The following is a 16730-nucleotide window of genomic DNA, read 5'->3' on the forward strand; positions in this document are numbered from 1 at the left end:
TACATGCTTTGTAGTTATTACCGTCACAATTTTAATTTTGCTTGCCTGTTAGAGCGGACGTAGATTTAATGTACATTAATGAATTATTTTACAGCCAACTACGGTAATAATAAGCAGCTGATATTAAACAGTTGCCTGTGAACACGTGCGTCAGAGCAGAGTTATATGAACGACCGATCTCTACGGTTGACGGGACAGTTAATGACGGTTAATCAAACATGTCATCGATATTTATAATTTTTTTACACACAACCGTTTCTAATAGACGTTTTTGCATGAAGCCGTGTGTATACATCTGCTCAGCATTTTGTGTAATAGCCCATAAATTATTGTATACAGCCTTGATTGATGATGAGTCTTCGTACCATGAAATACCATGTTGTGATGTCGACAAGATATTTGCTTGTTGTTTTGATTCCGATAATAATGAATAAGAAAATTCAGGAGCAATTATTCAATAGTCAATAATATTAGCTTCTGAAACAGTCAGGTCAATTTTTTTTGGTAGAAAAGCAGCGTCGTTATTGAAAAATCCTTGTCTATCAATTACAAACTTCATCTTGAGTAGAAATAATGTTTATTACTTAGAACGTGCTACACTCCAGATAATTAGCTCAATAATGAGCTCTTTGTTGAACAACATAGCTCTACTTTATGAAAAATATACTTAGCCAACAAGACCCACAATAATTTGCCACGATGAATCAATGTCAAGTATATTTCCATATTCAGCATAAATAAAACAATTTATAGTTGAAGCTAAGGCGTCATCAAAGCGTACTTCTAGACGTACACTGCCATGTCTGATCAAATTCCAGTGTGTATTGCTATTTGCAGAAAGATCAGGTGTCAAATCAAAAGCAAATAAGCAGTAGCCATTTGGATAGTCCGTGGGATTGATGCCGTTTCCTCAATTAAGAAAATGTATTCCTGTTCCAGAGAACAGAGTGTGATAACAATCAACATACAGAGAATTCTTAGTGAAATCTGGTTGGAGCGGTTTTAAAGAAATTTGACGGCCATCGACATATAAAGACTGAGAATTAATTTTATAATGATGAAAATTAAAAGGATTCAATTTTGGATCACCGTTAAAAGCTTTGATATCAGCAAATTCTATGATTATTCGTTGTGGTAATTGCCCCAGAATAATATTGTCAATAGTTTCACCATGAACACCACCATGTATAGAAACAGCCTTAACTTTACGCGTCTTAAAGGATATTTAGCGGTAGTTTCTGTAAGAGCTCGAGCATGTGAAAGCAAAGTACTCGGGGATATTTTCACACGTCTCATTATCAAAGAGGCGTCAATTATTTCAACTTTGCATTCAACAGCTGAATCATCCATTAAATAAAATGAATCTCGAGATTTTGTTAAACGTAACCGTGTTTTAACACCGTTTATTAAAAAACGCTCTTGATTGAATACATCACAATGTAGATGGCCAAGTAAATCAAAGGTTTTTCCATATGGTAAATATTGACATCGTTTTCTTAAGTCTTCATCTTCACCTGTAAGACTATCCATTTTACCAGGTGTGTCTTGAGACCAGCCCACAGTACTGAGATGAGAATTTTTTGCATCGCGACCATAGTTTAAAAGTGTTTCGATGTATGCTCTATAAGCATATAAATTATAAGACAATTTTTCGTAGAACTTCGATGTATCGTTTTGTATGTATATATGTAAAATAATGCCACGTTCGCTCTTTTTAAGTATGATTAAATCGTTGAACAACAGCTGCTTTGTCATCCGGATTCCTTACGGTTCTAGAAATAATTTCTTTGTTATTCAAAATTTTTTCAAAATCAACTTTTTACAAAATCTGCTTCCCATACATCGCAACATGCGAAATATTATATGTGTGCCTTGGAAACCGCCGCCTCGTTGGACGGTGTAACGTGTAAGCGTCTTAATTTTCAAGCCATTTTTCCACATTGTTCCTGTGTATTCTTTTTGCATAATTTAGCAATTAGTTTGCACCAGCAAAACCTGCCGGATGTTCAAGACTTTAATATATCTTTTTAAGAGCGACCATTACTTAAACGAAAATTTTAACCATTTAGTTTTACACTTTCGCTTTAAAACTCCTGAACCTAATTGAGATTTACTGCTACGAGCACTCAAAAAATCAACAGCATGAGAGGGCTGTGACTCGCTTTGTGATATTATTGATAAAGAGCCTTTAGCTATTATATCCGGTATGATTAACCGTCGTCTTCGTGATACACCTGTTTGTGTGGACGTTTCTACTTTTTCAGGATCAAATAACTCTTTCTCTCCTATGTACTTCCGTGACACGTAGCTGCTATGAATGACATCTACAAACTGGTCTTTTCCTATAGCATATTCATTTTTTCTAGCTCTCATGGCGTCATTCAAAAGATCTATAATATTCGATCCTGGCATGGTGCTCCCCTCACACGATAAATAACTGGGGCCACTGACCAAAGCGGATGAAACTGGTACTACGGGAAACCGAAATCCAAGCCTGCACCTGGGGCTGCAAAGTCGAAAAACGATATGTAGAACCAGGTTCTTTCAGTCAATTGAGGTTGGACTCGTAGTGGTATGTCGCCTTGGGCTAGATGCGTGTATCCTCGTGTCTTTCTAAAAACGCAAGAATATTACGTCCCAAGTAACGCCGTCACTAGAAGCAAAGCCATTCCCAGAGTTATGCTCTATAAGGCGAGGTACTCAAACAAACAAAATGTCCTTCTCAGGACAGGAAGCAAGGAGTTGTCAATATTTGATCCTGGTATAATTCACCCCTCAATACTAACAAGACCTGAGTTATCTCACGAGATAATATTATCGGGCATGTTTTTTAAGCGCCTAAAGAGAAGTTTTGCTTTTGACTGAAATTTTTTCGGCACACATTTAATAACAGCTTGATCAATATTATGATCAGGTGATTTATATATTGATTCCACTCTTCACCATATGACGACAATTTTTCATTGGCGTTTTGGGTCAAATGCTGACTTACCGCAGGACGACTTTCATTGCTGATCAGACGCGAATACTTTTTCAGCACTTGTGAATAGGCATTCCACTTATCACGTTTAGTTTGATAAGCTGTAGGGCAAAATATTTCATTCATTTCTTGATCAAGGCGTATTAATATAGAATCATAACTTTTATCTAAGCGACTCATTAATTATTTCGTATCGGGCGTTTGAAATTTTTTTAGTCTCTTCAGGTATTAAAACCATTTTTTCAGCATGTTCTATTCTTAGCCGTTAATCAACTTTGATATGGAGCTGCCCAGAATAGGGGCCAAAAGAATCGGTAAAAATCACACCCTTTTTGTAATATGATCTTCTTTTTCCCCTTAGCACTTTCACGCGAAGCTAGAAGCCGTAAGAGAGTAACGTGCTGTTTCAATTTACGTTCTTGATCAGCTGTTGCAGTGTGAAATGTTAAGAGCACATTTGCATATGTGTCGCACCATCTGAGGATCAGCTTTCTTTATAGCCACTCGTTGTTCTTTGCTTAGATAAAATAAAGCACTGAGTATTGCTGCTTGTTTCTTGCGTGATGCGTTTACCGCAATCACTGCTTGAAAACTGGTAAATTGTGATTATGGGTGTTCTTATTTATAGGTTTGCGCTGTACATAAACGTAGTGCTTCGGGTCCTCTGGAAAAATGCACGTGCGGAATCGACAATTTTTAGGCATTGACTGCTTTAAGTCTAGCAATAAGTAACCATGTGGCTGAGCGGTTGCATCATAATATATTTCTTGGAAAAAGCGTACATTTTCTGGGTCTTCAAATAGAATACCACTTCAAATAGGATACAAAAACAATAACAACCCGTATACAGAATAAAAAAAACGGTGCATTAAAGACGAGTTTTCAACACTTCCTTTTGTATACCGAACAAGTAAACATCTTTCAATACCGTAGCGCTGTATTTGTATAATTTTTATTCTGTATTTATAAGTCGTGATTATGTTAGGGTGATGCAAACATATATTGAAATATATCAATAAGATAAAAAATAATTCATTATCAGCACATGTGGGCAGTATCGCACTCATCGTGGTTTGGCTAAAGGGCCTTGACGAGCCATCTCGCAAATGACCGTGGTGGTACAGGCCGCTGTGTTACGTTCAAGAGTAAGAAAGGAGGGGCTAGCGCATGGTATGACTGAGGCCGACTCACGCCGGCTGGACGCCGTTCCGAGCGTTCAGTCTTGCCCAGCCAGGGCCTACGTACGAGGAGCCTTTTGCTGTGGCTCACCACGAGGAGAAATGAGACTACAGGAAGCTGCGCACGAACGCATTTTCACATTTACGGCTGCTACGCGCAGCCTATGTATGCTCCAACTCCCAAACTTATTATAAAAAGAAGTAGATATTATTATTAAAAAAGATCTAATATAAATGATATAATTGAAAAATAAAAAATTTTAAATGATAGTGAAGTTAAAGTAAAAGATTTTTTAGCATATAAATATGAAAATAAAAGTTTATGGATTCCGTATAGAGTAAAATAATTTGTTCAATCGGTGTTAATACAAACTTAAATTTTTTTTCCACTTGAAAAACCTATTGATTGTTTAATCTAGTAACTTATGTTTGTAAATGATTACATACATTTTATCATAATAAAATTAATTGTTCTATACGTATAAATATTCTGATAATGTAAATGAAATTTTTACTTTTTAATTATCAACTAGAAATATGCATATTTTAAATAATCAACATTATTTTCAATAAAGGATTTAGTTATATGTTTATATTATCCTTTTTTAGATTCGATCGCGATTTATCTTCGATGATATCAGTACCATTTAATTATTAATAACAAAATAAAGAGAATTCGCAATGATGCTGGGAAGTTTTGTCAGTGCTGTTCCACTGCATAGATGTTTTTATTCATTGTCAATGGTATTTCTTTTGTCCACATCAATGGCAATGATGGATCAATACTAATAAAAATAATATGCAAATCAAGGTGCAAGGTTTATCTCGGAAAATGAGAAATACAGTTTTACCTTTATTATCTCAAAAAAATGCCAAAGATTTCGATGTTAAGTATCATGTTCACATTTTTTATTATTCAGGGCATCGTCTTTCATCATATGACGAATATTAGAAGCATTGAAATTATAATTATATACCCAATTGGAAAAAAATTACAAGAAAGTTTATCTAGAAGGTACTCATCGACCACCTGCTGATATTGGTACTAATTTTTATCTAAGCTCTAGATGTTAAAGTTCAAACGATCCACAAGTAGAAAGTTTATACAAAATATACTTCTTCTATACCTAAATTTGTTTTGTAAAATGATATTGATTTGTTTTAAATATTAGGCGATTGATCTACACATGAAACAGTTAAAGGAAACTAGTGTAGGAGTATTGTTAGTTTTTTGGATACCACCTAATCTTTCGGTTAGTACAGATTCACTAATGGTTGATTTATTAGACGCAACGCATTGATACAGTTTAAAAATAACTCATGTAATCATATTAATTTAATTGACCATATTAAATATTTATTTAAACGATTACATCCTGTTTTCAATAGAGTTAAAAAGACTAAAAGGTAAAAAAAATAAATAGTTGAACAGTTTAGAGATGATTCTATAGATAACTAAACACATCTTATTACAGTGGAGTTTTGTAACAGATAATCTACATTTACGACGCGTATATAGCATCATAGTCAAATCAAAAAATCACATTCTGTTGGTTTCTAAACTTATTTTGCTCTTAATGGATTTAGTTATGGAAGCACTTGGAAAAATTGAAAAGATTAAAAGAAATTCGCAAAGGATAACGATCTTCTATTTATTCCTAGCGCTGGACTTGGCTCTATTGACACATAGACAATAATTTTTTTAATTTATAATAATTGTACTTCGACAAAAAATTACTACTTTACTATTTATTATTGGATTTTAGGTGCGTCCATGAAGTGCTGAAAATATTAGATATCGTCGTGACGAACAATATTATGGAGTGGCGTAGAAAAGTGCAATAAATAGTGAAGCAAACGTAGTATCTATTACATCTTTTAACGAATGGCATAAAGGAACTCAAATTGAACCAGCAAAACCTGTAAGTAACAAAGATTTTACTTACTTTGATTATGAACCAGAAGTTACAGAGTTCTATTTCAATATCACTCAATGGTGGATGCAACAATCTTTCTTTGAATAAAGTGATTCAATACGAAAAATAATTTTTATATATTATTTATAAATTTCAATTGAAGTTAAAAGAATCTTTGGTCATTCATTTTTTATTGTTGTCCGCAATCGGTTAAATAAATATTTTCATTGAAAAACAAAAGTAACATTCTTTTGTTTTTCATTGTTCAAAATAAATAATAGATCTTTGATGGAATAATTCATTGGTTGACAATATAGATGCATAGTACGAAATTATAATAATATAAAACTAGAGACGATAGATTATTTATTACTTTCAGTACTGTCTATACTTGTATACGTTTTTTCAGTATTATCTAATAATTGTACAACTTCGGTATTAATTTTCTCGACATCCACATTTCTAGCTGCAAGGATAGCACATGTTAATAATTAAGTATAACATTTATCTGTGATTATTTCTTGACACATGTTTTTAATCATATTTGAATATTCTACATTCAACTGGAAGATCTAAATTATCATGAGATTTATTCAAAATACCTTTACCAATATTTATTAGAAATTTAGTAAATGCAACTTCTGAAGTTAACGTTCGCATATTTTGGGTTAACGTAAATTGATGAAATTGTCGCCAAAGATACCTATGGTTAATGGATAAATTCACTTCTCTTCAAATTTTTTTTACAGGTAGTAGTTGTCGAAACTCTCCTCCTAAAATGAATATTTTTCCACCAAATAGTAGATTGTCATCTATCATATAACACAAAATTCGATCTGTTACTTCTAAAGCATATTTTGGTGACATTGGTGCTTCGTCCCATATAAAGGCATCAATACTTTTTTTATAATTACCTTGTTTGGAATCATTCTTAATGTTAAATGATGAGTTAGAAAAAGAGGTACAGGTAAACCAAAAGTTTTATGAACAGTTTTCCCAGTTGGGAGTAATGTTGCAGCAATCCCTGTAAATACCATAGTACAAACTTTTTTATTTTTAGATTTTAACAAATACTATAAGGTTATATAAATGAACGTTTTTCCAGATCTAACAAGTCCATCTATATAAATACAATTTGATATACTATTATTGTTGTTGGTATCGATAATACGTAATATGTAATCAACGATTTCCTATTGTTTTTCATTTAATTTTTTATATTGTTGAATCTCACATTCATCGTCTTGTTCTCTAGTTTCGTCGTCATTTATATCTTCTGAATCTGTTATTTGTTCTACAGACGGAAAATTTGATATGTCGGAGCCTTCGTTACAAAGAATAGAATTTATATGCAGATGTGCTTTTTTATCTCCTAAGATTGATCCAAAACGTATTGTTAAATCTTCTGACATTGATTCATTGAATTGTTCCCAAAGTTCTTCAGGGTGCGATGGATAACAATGTAATAATATACGCACGAGTAAATATTTCAATTGACACGGCATCATCCAAATTTCTGCTTCATGAAGTGCATTTTTCCACTCATTATCGTCTTCGATCAAACCTAATGCAAGGCAAGTGTTTACATATCTATCGTATGTATGACCATTAATTGTTCTTAAATCTTCATAACTTTTCGGTCGTTTCATTTTTATTTATAATAATCTGAAATGAAATAATTGAACATTTGATGGATTAATTGAATACATTCGACCAATAACTTTGAACTATTTTTGACGTTTAACCCATTGATGATTTTCATTCTCTTTTTTAAATACGTGTAAATATATTGTCGAGCATTTTCATCGCGTGTATTTAATGTAAAAGAATCAATCAACATAGTTACTTTGTCTAAGACATTTCTTATTTTTGTTTCATCACAGTTATCGTCTATTATCAACTTTTGTTCATTAGGTAGATTTATAAGTAATCGCATAATACTGTGACTTTTTTCTTGTAATGGTTTTGATAATATTCTCTATACAGCTTCAACTGGTCCAACATAGCGAGTTTTAATATAATTATTTATTTCATCATACGTTATAGTGCTATCATTATTAGTATTCGAGATGTTCCCATTTATTGTTATTAAAGCTTGATCATGGCCTTTAAATACATATTTGTGTAAATATTTCACAGATTTTATAGACAAAACAATTTCTACACTTATATGAGCATTAAATCTAAGAATATAAGTTGTACCTGAATCTCTGCAACGATAATAAGGATACCCACACCATGGGAATATTTATTTATAACTAACTGGAAAAGATAAAGAAAATGACAACTGAATGAGCATACATCAAATCTTACATTAAGAATTGAATTTATACTGTTTCCATTTATGCACACAAATTTATTACTATTTCTTTCCCTATCATGTCACATCGATTATTTACAATGAATAAGAGATTCTATTAATTTGCTGAAAAATGAATGGTTTCTAATTTCATTCCATCAATTCCTTTAATTAATTACTGTTTGTACCAGTCGAACAGCATTTACGCAGACAAACTTGCTAGAATAAGCTCATATCGTAACATAAATAGAAAAAAAACAATACATCCTATATCTTTTGTCAGACTCAATTTCTTTACCCTGGTGCACTGCAAATCCCAAAATTCCACAAAAGTGTTAAAATAACACCCATAAAGCGTATTCAATGTAAAATGTCCATAAAAAAATTATACATTATTTGTAGACACTTTTTACACATTTTATAGTGTGTGAAAATTTATAGTTTTTTTACGGCATTTAAAATAGAAGAGGCTGAGCGTGTTAAAAGTGCCTACAAGAATAACACACTTGAATTTGCAGTGTAGAGAGATTGGTATATTTTCGACTCCGTTCAACTGTAATCATTGCCGAAAATAGAAAATAAATTAGAACAAACGTCTATATTTATTACTAACAGAATTTGCAATAAATAATCGAAGTCGAGATCATTACGAAAAATTTGAATGGTTTTACCGTTAATACGAGCTTTAGTTGAACTAACGTTACCGACGAAAGAAAATTAATTAAAAAAAAACTTATTGTTATCTATTGGTCTTTCGTGCAAAGAACATACATACATACATACGTACACACACATCATTCTAAGAATATGTCAGTATGCTTGCAAATATCTTGAAACGTGGAGATTTAATAGAAGGCAATAGAAATAAAGAGACGATTAATTGCGCGAAAAGAAATTCGTAAAGACCCAAATAGTACAAAAATTAAAAAAAATAAAGATGAAGATAAAAATAAACCCGTTAAATTTGTAACTAATAAACTAAATAACGATAAAGACAAAAGTTTAAATAATAATAGTCAAGAAAAACCAAAGACCAAAATCTGGTCACGACATTTTCACTTGTTTCCGTCTTAAAGTTAAAAAATACGACGAACAGGAAAACTCGAATATGTCTCGTCAGATAGGCGCGGGGTCAAAGGCACTTTAAAAGCGTCCAGTGACATTGACTTTCGAGGAGGAAACCGAAAATGAGTTCCAATTATGAGCGTGAAATTAGAAAATTTAGACGATCTATCGTATATTATTGTAGGCAAAACAAATAAAAATAAAGATGTAATTATGATGATAGATTCAGGAGCTTCGCCGAACTTACTTAAATTTAGCTACGTAAATGATCCCACGACAATTGATAAAAGTAAAATTGTTAAATTGCAGGGTATTGCAAATGTATCAATAAAGACACTCGGAAGAGTAAAAGTTAAATTATTCAATAAAAAGACTGTATGTTATGTGATTCTTGATACTTTAGGTATTCCGCATGCAGGTCTCGTAGGATCTCGATTTTTCGCAACTCATGGGGTAAAAATTGATTATAAAAGAAAAGTAATGAAAGTAGATAATGTTAAATACCCATTTAAAAAAGTTAATAGAGTTGAGGATGGAGTGATGTATATTCCCCCTCGTAGTGAGTCAACCTTTTTCGTAAAAGTTAAAAATAAAAATATTGTCGAAGGTTATGTCCCAAGATTGAAAGCCTGTAAAGGCGTATTCTTGGGAGATTGTTTAGTACGTGTTAATGATGGTCATGCTTATATGCAGGTTTTTAATACGACTGAAAATAAAATGGGATTGAAAATTCCTACTTTTTTTATACAGTAAGTAGGGAATATACATGATCCGAAAATTGATCAAGAAGATTTTTCGAATAGAGATTGTAAAATTGAAACTCAATCAGATGTCAATGAACTAAACTTTAAAGATTTTAATACGGAAAAAATTTTGTCAATTGTTGAAGATTTTGAAAATGATAAAAGATTTAAGAAAATTCTAAAGTTATTGAGATTAAGCCATTCAGGCGAAGAAAAAAGAAAACATGTCGAAAAAATTTTAAAAACATATGCAGATCGGTTTTATATTCCAGATGAACCACTAGGGTCAACAGATGTATACAATCATAAAATACCTACTACTTTAGATATTGCTATAACAGTGAAACAATATCGTACGCCTCAGTTTTTAAAGACAGATATTGAAAAGCAAATTAAGGAGGAACTCGACACAGGCATTATCGGGCCTTCTGAGTCTCCTTATAATAGTCCAGTTTGGATTGTGCCTAAGAAACCAGATTCACAAGGTAATAAAAAAAGGCGAGTCGTTATAGATTACAGAAAATTAAATGAAAGAACTATTACTGACGCTTATCCATTACCAAATATTACTGATATTCTTGCTCAATTAGGCGGTTCGTGTATTTTTCTGTGTTTGATTTAGCTTCCGGATATCATCAGATTAAGACGGATCCAAAGGTTAGCCATAAGACGGCGTTTTCAACTCCACAAGGACATTGGGAGTATAAACGTATGCCGTTCGGGTTAAAAAAAGCACCAGCAACGTTCCAAAGGTTAATAGATACGGTTTTGACTAGGTTGCAAGGTATATCGATGTTTGTTTATTCAGATAATGTTGTAGTTTTCGCGAAAAATTTGGATGAGCATGGAAAAAGAATTGATGATTTGATGCAACGTTTACGTAAAGCTAATTTGCAATTGCAACCAGATAAATGTGAATTTTTACGCAGTGAAGTAAATTATCTGGGTCATATTATTAGTAATAAAGGGTTAAAACCTGATCCATCGAAATTAGATGCGGTAAAAAATGTTCCGGTACCAAAAACGCAAAAAAATATGGCTTTTCTGGGTTTAACTGGATATTATAGAAGATTTATTGAGAATTTTTAAAAAATTGCAAAACCATTAACGCGTTTATTAGAAAAGAATAGAGATTTTAAATGGTTTCAAGAAGCACAGAGTGCTTTCGAGATATTAAATGAAGCTTTATGTAAAGCTCCAGTATTACAATATCCAGATTTTTCAAAACCATTTATAATTACAACAGATGCTCCAGGCATTGCTGTTGGTGCAGTTTTATCTCAAGGGGAAATGGGTAAAGATAAACCTATTGCTTATTATTCGAGAGTGTTAAGAGGCGCTGAGTTGAAATATGATACATATGAAAAAGAAGCTTTGGCTATTGTCCAAGCTGTTAAAAATTTTAGGCCTTACATTTATGGGCATAAATCCACGTTAGTTACTGATCATAAACCATTGATCTGGTTTCAATCTGCAAAGGAAGCAAACGCGAGAGTTCTAAAAAAAAATAAATTTCAACGCGGATGCATTGTCGCGAAATCCGGTAGAAGTTGTAAATGTTACTACTCGTGCTCAAGCAAAAGTAGGAAATGAATAGAAAGATTGCTCTGATCCCGAATTGCAAATGAACAATAAAGTCAGTGATTTAAATGATTTATTAGGAAAATCGTCAAAGGAAAGAGAAAACGGCAATGTTATTCCCAAAAAGAAAAGAGGTAGGCCGCGAAAAGGAGTCGTAAACACGGATGGAGCTATGCTTAAGAAAAGAGGTAGGCCATCGAAAAAGGTGTTAGACTCTAAAGAACCTGGTAATGTAACTACTCGAAGTATCTCTAGTGATGATGATACGAGATTTGCTGGTTCTGGAAATCCTCATGATTCTGACTCCGAGTCTGAAGTCGAGTCGGACAATGAATCGGATGATTCATTGGAGGATGTAACTGTTGATGAACAAAAAATTAAGAAAATTAGGTCGAATATTATTTTATCGAAAGAATTATTCCAGTATAGAAAGGATAATTTAGTTTGTTTTGCTGATGAGAGTGGACATCCTTGTGATGAGAGACCTTAATAAATTGCCTTGAATTAAAGCTCCTAGAGTAGGAAGTATTTATCTGTTCAAGGTTAATCGAAAAGTTCATTTTGCATGCATAATTCGAGAATCGAAAGGAGAATCTATAATTCGAGTAAAAAGTCATTTAGGACGATGTTTGGTCAATTTAAAAGTCATGTTGAAAGAAAAAAATATTGAAACAGTTTCAGTTGCTTATTCAAAGTATATAGAAAATATTCCTTGGGATGATGTTTTATCAATGATTAAAGAAATTTTTGAGAATGAAAATATAAAGGTAATTATTTGTTTAGGAACTATTAGGCACGTTCCTCCGGATGAACGTGATAAAATTTTTGCGGAAGCACACTCTTCACCCGTTGGTGGTCATAAAGGTGTGTCTAAATCATATAATAGATTAAAGCATAATTATTATTAGGAAGATTGAAAGGGCGACGTGCAACGTCGAATACAATAATGTTTAGATTGTCAATTAAAGAAATTGACTCGTATTAAAATAGGCAACCGATGATTATTACGGATACTCTAGGTACAGTGTTTGAGAAAATTGCAATGGACAAAGTAGGTCCACGCCAGTTACATCACGAGGAAAAGAATATATCTTAACAATTCAGGATAAATTGTTAAAGTATAGTGTCGCGATTCCACTTGAAAATATGACCGCGATTTCGGTGTCGGATGCATTTATTAAAAGATTTATTTGTGTATTTGGAGCACCAAAGGTTTTATTGACTAATCAAGGTCGTAATTTTATTAGTGCTTTTATGCAAAGAATAATGAAAAGATTCAAAATAAAAAAGTTGCAAACAACCGCGTTTAGGCCATAATCAAATGGTTCTCTAGAGAGATCCCATCATGTGTTGAGAGAGTATTTAAAACAATTCGCATGTAAAGATGACGAATGGGACGACTGGTTAGAATTAGCCATGTTCTCATATAATACGAGTGTTCATGAAGGTACAAAATTAACACCTCATGAATTTGTTTTTAGAAAAATAGCGCGCGTTCCGACAAATGAACCTTTGCATAACTCAGATCGTCTGCCAACGTATGAAAATTATATAACAGATTTAGTGGAAAGATTGATGACCATACGTAAATTAGCTTTGAAAATAGTTCATTCTGATAGACTAAAAAAGTTGAAAATAACGATCTTCGAAGCTAAAGAACAATTGAAGAAGTCAAGAAAGCGACTAACCAAGGAGAAGGATCCAGATTATCGAAATTAATTTTTGTTGTTTTATTTTTTTTTCTTTCAGTAACAATGCAGAGATTCCAAATTTTGTTATTGTTGATTGTAGTTGAAGCAGTTCAAGCCATTATTGGGTATGATTGCGGTTCTAAGTCGTTGAATATGACAACGATATCTCTATCAGACATTGAGGAATGCAATGTTAAAGACGAGCATGTACGAATAGCAAATGTGAACCTTTTCTTACTGCAAATTGATGAATATGATCATGTTGAAATAAAACAATGTAAAGTTGAAATAAGTAGAACTGTGCATTATTGTGGAATGCATTCTCATGTTTCGGTTGTCGATAACGCGTACATGGATTATGTCCATTCCATGTCAAGGGAAGCATGCCAGATAGCGCACGATCATGGCACGCTTCGAATCGCTAACGCAGTAATAGATGGTTTACTATTAAATACAACTACAATTAGAAGCATCACCTTAGCAGGCTCATCAACTCAAAATGGAGCTTGTTCAGGTGCACAGTACTCAGATCCATTCGGTACATGGAATTCTGTAGTAGTGATGGGCACTGTTCGTGTTAGTTTACGATCAGCAATAGCCCGAGTGAAAACGGATTCTAATAAAATTTATTTGCAGTCCGGTTTTCAATGTAATTTGAATTCGGGAACATGTGCAGATCCCGAAGGAGGACATAACTTCTGGGATCAATTACCGCGTAGATATTGTTTTATGACTACATATTCAACATTATAGAAGATTAGCTCAAAAATTAGAAACTAAAAAGGAAACGATTTATATAGTTCAGTCGAAAGATACTACATTTTCATTATCTGTAATTGGAGCTGAAGACTCATGTGGTCTCAAATTATTAAAGACTGAGCATCCAAAACTTTTCATAGTTATTGGAACTTCACTCGGTCAAGTAGAAGCAACTAAAGCAGTCAACACAACAACTGATAACATGAACATTTTTCTTTATATTAATACTAAATTTATTTATGTTGAAAGACACATTGGACGTCAGCTCCAAACATTATATCATGATGTAATGATGCATAGGTGTAAGCTAGAGAAGGCGATTCTACAGAACAGCCTGGCTATTCTATCAGCTCAGCCCGATGAATTCGCCTACAGATTCATGAAAGGACCTGGATTCATGGCAATACTGGCAGGAGAAGTTATTCATATTGTATAATGTATTCCAGTTGAAGTTAAGATTCACGATACAGAAATTTGTTGTAACAGAATACCAATATTAAGATACAATCAAAGTTTTTTCTTATCAGCGGAAACTCATATAATCACAAATCATGCAGCACAAATTCCTTGTAATTCGCCATTATTACAATTTTATAGAATAGAACAGACATGGTATAAGTTCATGCCGAAACCTGTCGAAACAGCACCACCGATTAGTCTAAAACCAGACTCGAAAACTACTTGGGAATACAAAAATCCCGTTCATTTGGCGAGTAGCAGAATTTATAGGTCCGAAGATTTAGAAACCATGAGGAATCGAATAATTTTTACCATGGAACAATCAGCAGTATTAGAGACAGTTGCGGGAAAGGCAACCAGAGGACCAATATCAAAGAAGCCATCAATTTATAATATGTTGGATGAAGAATCGTTGGAAAAATAAGCCAAGAATGCCTGGGAGAAGACCTGGGGCAGATTTGTCAAATTTGGGATCATCAGCGCAGGATTCACCGGCGTGTTTATGGTCCTGAAAATATGTAAACTAATAATAGATACCATTGTACATGGTTACACACTTCATACCGTGTACGGATGGTCATTGAAATCAATAGAAGCCCTCTGGGACTCAGTAACATACTTATTGGTTCATTTGACAAAAGATAATTCAAATAAATATTCTTCACCAAATATAAAGGTGTCGGATATAAACGTTAAACGTGGAGAAGATGTTACAGCAGCTGAAACTAGTTCTCCATTATATCCAGATATAGAAAATCAAAGAACAGAAATGACAACTCGAGTATTTGTCAAGTGAATAACTTTCCGCAAAATTGGCCTACTCGACTTCAATTAATTTGCAGAAGGATGACATAGGAGCCACCAGTAAGCTGCCAAAAGGTCTTCGAAAGGGTTCTAAAATAGATATAAAATAGTTTATCATTGTCCACCAACAGATAGAAAGTAATTTCATATAACTAACCATGTATGAATTGAGTGTTACTAATCTTATTGTAAAAATCTTATTTTAAAAAGAAAAACGTCGCACTCAATCAAATTTTGTCGCTCGCACTTCCGTCTAACACGGAGGGTGTAATGTCTAAATGTATTTTAATTATTTCACATAATTATTTAAAATATATTTTAAGAAAAGCTAAAAATGAATAGCAATAAAACTTAAGGATTGAGGTTAACGATTATTACTCAAGTTATTTTTTGAGCTTCCCTTAGATTTCGTTGAAATAGAAAGGATTTCGAAGAATAGTTGAGGAAGTCATTTTTTAGATATTTTATTGCTTTTAGAAAACCCACGTGGCGAAAAGTAATAAAATTTTTAAAAAAGAGTACGTGACGTAAGAAGAGCGTTAGCTATTCCAAAAAAAAAGACCATGCGAAGGGACTTGTGTGCGCCTGAAGCAAGGGACTTCTAATTATGTCACATTCGACTAAATAAATACGTAAGGTTTGATGCATCAGTCAGTCGTCGAAAAAGTAAGTTTGCAATTAGATCATCGTGGAACATCTCTTGAAATTGTAAGTCGTTTTTGTCTTGAACATTGTGTTGATAATATTTCAAAGTTTGTAAATTTTTGTATGAAGTTTATTTGATCGTTAAATTATTTTTCAATTGATATTTAAATTAATTTGCGAGTAAAAGTGAATACTGCGCTGACCGGAGCATCGACTAAGGATCAATGAATCCCGGGGTTCGGTGATCTTTACAAACGAATGAGTAGAACATTAGCTGAGCACCTACCGGGAGCGTCTCCAGGTGGTGGATAGGAGCATTGTTGGGGTAGTACCGAGTGGAGGCCTCGGAGGCCTCGAGGCGTACCGAGTGCGAACACGAGGGAAGCCACTAGCAAGTGCAGCTTGGGTGTGTACACACTTCAAGCGGCACCGTGGACCAACTCCCGGGTCGAGGTGTAATCTATCGTGCTAAAGACTGAATGGCACTGGGACACTGTGTCGCACACGATGCCCTTGGGGTACCAGGCAACCCCCGATTGTAGCCAGCCTTACTTGTGCAAGAGGCTCTGCGTAGGTGGATCTTTATTTCCTCAATACTCGTGGAACTCTA

At 33.5% G+C, this 16730-nt stretch overlaps 1 pseudogene; it reads left to right on the forward strand.

Annotated features, from left to right (window-relative positions):
* The first annotated feature begins 4957 nt into the window (after nucleotides 1–4957).
* Nucleotides 4958–6182, forward strand: LOC118070097 (glycoprotein endo-alpha-1,2-mannosidase-like; annotated as a pseudogene).
* Nucleotides 6183–16730: the final 10548 nt, after the last annotated feature.

Source organism: Chelonus insularis, unplaced genomic scaffold, assembly GCF_013357705.1.
Source record: "Chelonus insularis isolate UGA/USDA-ARS -01 unplaced genomic scaffold, ASM1335770v1 contig_111_pilon, whole genome shotgun sequence".
In the NCBI taxonomy this organism is placed as follows: Eukaryota; Metazoa; Arthropoda; class Insecta; order Hymenoptera; family Braconidae; genus Chelonus; species Chelonus insularis.